This window comes from Equus asinus, chromosome 8, assembly GCF_041296235.1.
Source record: "Equus asinus isolate D_3611 breed Donkey chromosome 8, EquAss-T2T_v2, whole genome shotgun sequence".
Taxonomy (NCBI): domain Eukaryota; kingdom Metazoa; phylum Chordata; class Mammalia; order Perissodactyla; family Equidae; genus Equus; species Equus asinus.
Window position 1 is genome coordinate 73,525,375 of NC_091797.1, and position 4,637 is coordinate 73,530,011.

Genomic DNA, 4,637 nt, shown 5'->3' on the forward strand with positions numbered 1-4,637 from the left:
TAACAGCGGAGACAAGGGCAGAGCGTAGCAACAGGCGGTGTTCCCGTCAGGCAGCTTCACAGAGGCTGTGGCTGTCGGGGTGTTAAACACGCCTCGCACATCCACATCCCAGCCCTCGGCCCAGATTACAGGGCAGGGACGCCCTCTCCATCACTTCCAGGCACCGTTCAAAGGGTCTGGGGCTTTGGACTGATGCCTTTCATGCCGCTTCATGATGGCAACAAGACTTCCCCAACGTAACGGACATCAACATACCACAGCAATCGAAAGCCGGCACAGGGAGCAACTGGGTCAGAGAATCGTGAGTTAAGTCCCTCTCGCTAAAAGATAAACAATAGCTCCCATGTTCAGCTGTGCAGATATAGAACACGACCATCATGGCAGAAAGTTCTGTTGGTCGGGGCTGCTCTTGGGCTTCACGGTATCATGTGAGACATGGATTACGCTCGTCTCGATATTGCTACTGTGCACCTACAGGAATAAAAATTGTAAAACTCAGCGCTGGTTCTTAGTTGGCATCAGTTGCTAATACATTGTCATCTATTCTGCACATGTTGTGATTATATCCGCAATGTGCTTTAGTTAATATTTGGGGAAAGAAAATGATGCCAAAAGGTGCAAAAAAGTAAGAAAAAAATAATTTATAACAATAAGAAAATAAGAAAAAAGAACAAAAGAAAAGGCTTTTTCAAGGAGTACTAAAACAGCTCAGTTCAGAAGGCTGAATACAAGTTGGAACGTCCATCTCCCAGGAAGCACTGCTACTTAAAGCTTGACTTTCTCTAACACGTAATTCTGCAGAAAGGAATCTAAAACTTTACTTTAATTTCATATATCGTGTTGAGGCTTGGGCAACTCGGGTGAGAAATAATTCGTGTGGAACATCATAAAACCAATCTTCCTCATCACATAATTTCGCATTTGCGGGTGGATAGGAACTTACTAGATGTGGAGTGTCGAAGGTGTTTCGGAGGAGGATGGCTGGGCAGTTATAATCAGGCTCCGGAACCATCACTCTAATTCTGGTTCTATACCAGTTCTATTCGACACACTCTCATCTACACCGTGCAAATGACCACCTCTGTCTTCACGGCCTGAACACCTTACCTTCCACCGGGGTTGAAATCAGACTCAAACTCATAGTCCTCTTTTTAAAATGCTATATACTTTATTTTCACTTAGTGGTGCCTGAATGAATTTCAAACTCAAAAGCAATAGTATCCTAATTTTTAAAACTTCTCAGAAAAAAAAATGAGCCAAACAGATAGCAAAGTGATAGAACAATTCCGACTTATGGCAAAGATTCTCTGTCTCACTTAACCCAGCCCGGGCCGTCTGAGGAGAATGCGGCAGAATTATTTAGCTAAGGAAGATAAGAATTTATTCACCTTCTTTTTTCTTTATCAGCAAAGCAATTTTTTTCCAGGACTTTATGTTTCCTACTGAAATAAATTTTATTTCGCTTTGGGAATCTTACATTCTTTCAGTTTCAGTTAGTCTTGATCAGCTGCTGATGTATTTGGTAAAATTCAACACAACCAACGGGGCATTTTGGGTTTGAATGTGCTTCTTGTTAAAGTGCAAGGGTCGGGTTTTGCTTTCGTGTGTTATGCTGACTGGAGGTCCAAATATAGTTTCGACTCTGATCCAGACAGAAACCGTTACCCTGAGAAGAACAGAACCCAGTCATAACTAATGTAAAGAAAGCTCAGAATTTATTGGCCATATGCTGGACGCACTTATGAAATCAAAAGGTATAATAATGAGGCCAAAAGTAAGCCCCCTTGCAGAACCTAAGCAGGAAGAATTCCGACCTCGCTCCAGTGCCCTGCTTTCAGTGATGACCTGGTTTTTCCACTGCAGTCTACATGCCTCTGATCGAATTCCTGAGAGAAACCATCTTTCTCTCTGAGGCCATTTTGGGTAAAATAAATACAATATTTAAAGAAGAACTATTTTAATTTACTAAAATGGGAAGGTATTCTCTCAGGCAAATAGTTCAGCTAAAAGGAAAACTCTTAAATGTTGCTCTCACAATGGCAGTGAAGCCAAGTCAATAACTCAGAGTGCCAGAAAGTTCTAAGAAAAGGATAACAATTAATCAAGGAGAAGCAACAATCTTTCCAAGTGAAAATGGCCACTCAGTTGCTGATATTTGAGTCCTGGAGTCTTTTATCTCTGCTTCTCTCTCTCCTCCTCCCGCCCCAGAACAGGCGGACAGAATGGTTTTCTTGGGCACATTTATCAAACTGCTATTTGGCCCATTAAGATGTTGTGATGACAGCTACCTCTTTCATCTCCTCCAATGGCTGCTGTTTACATTTTTATCGGTGTCTTGAAGTGTCCTCCAAATATTGTTGTATGCCTTTTAGACAGCTAATTAGAAACATCTGATGTGTGGCGGAGTAAGTATGAATTCATCCCTTCAAACTTGTCTTCCACCTTTGGATGAAAGTCTGCCCTTGAGAGGAAGGGAGAGAGAGACGTTTGACGGTGCTTGACTGGCTGGAGACTCTGGTGCAGCTCCTCTTACTGTAGCATGAGCACTAATTATGTTTGGAAGGTTTTGCCAAATTGGTGCAGGTCTTTACAACTGATTCCTCTGTGGACTTCAGGCTCAGAGGCAGGGCCAGTGGGTCAGAACTACTCCTGGATACAGGGTAACTAGTAGGAGTCCATCAGCTCTCTGAGTTATTAGGGAAGATTCAATGGAGTCCATAACTACGCCCTACTGGGACCTTTATACTCTCTCTTTCCTGGCGTTGTCGTCCCCCAGATATTCTTTGATCCTCGACTGTCTTCTCATCGCTTGTAGAAGCACTCTTGCACCCTTCCATGAATTTCTGGGCTTTGGTTTTCTTCTTTGGTCTTGTAATGGAGGGCATATTAAGATAGTTGAGTTTTTTAAAGTTTTTTACATAGATCCTTCGTAAAGTAGAATAATGTCCTTGACATTGTGGGATTCCATTAGGTTAACATTTTAAGAAACTACCAAACCATTTTACAAAGTGGTTGTGCCATTTTACACTCCCACAAGCAGCGTATGAGAGTTCCAACTTCTATATGCTGGCCAACACTTGGTAGGGTTGGTCTGTTAATTTTAGGCAACCCAGTAGATGCATAATGGTATCTCGTTGTGGTTTTAACTGACATTTTCCTAATAACTCGTGCTGTTTATTTTTCTCATTGTTTACGGCAAGAGAGTAGGCTGGACCCAGTTACATATATATATATATATCCCCTGCCCTGGAGAGTCTCACCTCCTGGGGGAAGCACATGGGTGTGGCAGAAAGCATGAGTCTGAAGTCAGACTTGGGTTCTAATGCTATCTGCCAATACCCAATCGCCGTGTGGACTTGGCAATGTTACTCAGCTTTCTAAGTTTCAGTTTCCACATCTGTAAAATGAAAATAAGGATAATGCCAACTTCAACAGGTGTTTGTGAGGATTAAATGGAATTATACAAGTGCAGACCAGATAGTGCATGCTCTAAAAATTCCACAGGGTAGTTTTTTCCCCTTGTGGGTACGTATTTCAACATATGTGACCAGCTGCATGTATAATTGCGAGATCCGCCATGGAATCCTTCAGCCAAGCCACATGGTGTCTAACAGCTGACCAGCCCAGGAGTCTAATGCATAAAATCCACCCGTGGTGCCTTCCCAGTATTAAGAGTTTAGATGATTTCCACCCAACTTAAGGCACAAAGGAGTATATTATTACACTCTGGCTTGAGGGAAGAGTGAAATGATGCAGGTCCACTCAGGGACCCTGGCCAAAGGTGACATAAGAGGTACTGCTCTTTTGATGACTGCTGTTTGCAGAGCTCACCACACCCCGCAGTGCACGGGGAAGGGAATGTCTGAATTATAGTTATGCTATGAAGCAGAAAATGCAGAGACAATTATGACTGTAAAACCATCCTCATGCTTTCTATTAAACAGAAGTCATCTGAACTCTTCCTGTTGAAATGTCCTGTAGTGGGGTTTATATTCATGGTCCCTGACCTAGTTAACTGTAAGATAGTATTTGGCCCAGCCAAAAAATTTCATGACAGCTCTTGCACTTAGAGATGTAAGGACTCAATTCTGCCCTCAGACATTCACAGTCAATCTTCTATAGAACGAACTCCACCCTCGGTTCATGTCCCAGGGGCTTCGGCAGCCACGTTTACTCTCAGTGTTAAAAGAGGATGCTACATGGGCCTTCCAGAGACAGGCCATTTGAAAAAGTTCCCCAAATTCTGAAGAACCAGGGAAGGGGAGAGGAAAACTGAAGAAGAATCTACTGTCACCCGCTGATGCTTTGGTATCATTCAACCTCTCCTCTAGATAGAGAAACAGTAAAAATATTTAACATGGCTCAGCCATGCAGGTGTTTGCCAGCTACAAATGGTAGCTTTTTCCTTCCAGACAGAAGTGCAAGGAAAATATTCAGATTGACACCTGACTAGCATAGAAGGAGGGCCTTCCATTCGATTTCAAGAATGTTGGACAAAATTGTGTCTTTCTCGTTTAATTCAGTCTCCAAGAAAAGGAGCATTTAGAGAAATTGACTGCAATTGTAACGGCAGACTGACTTACAAAAGCAAAAAGAAGACTCTCAGAGGAAAATATACACTTAAAAGTTGTCAAAGG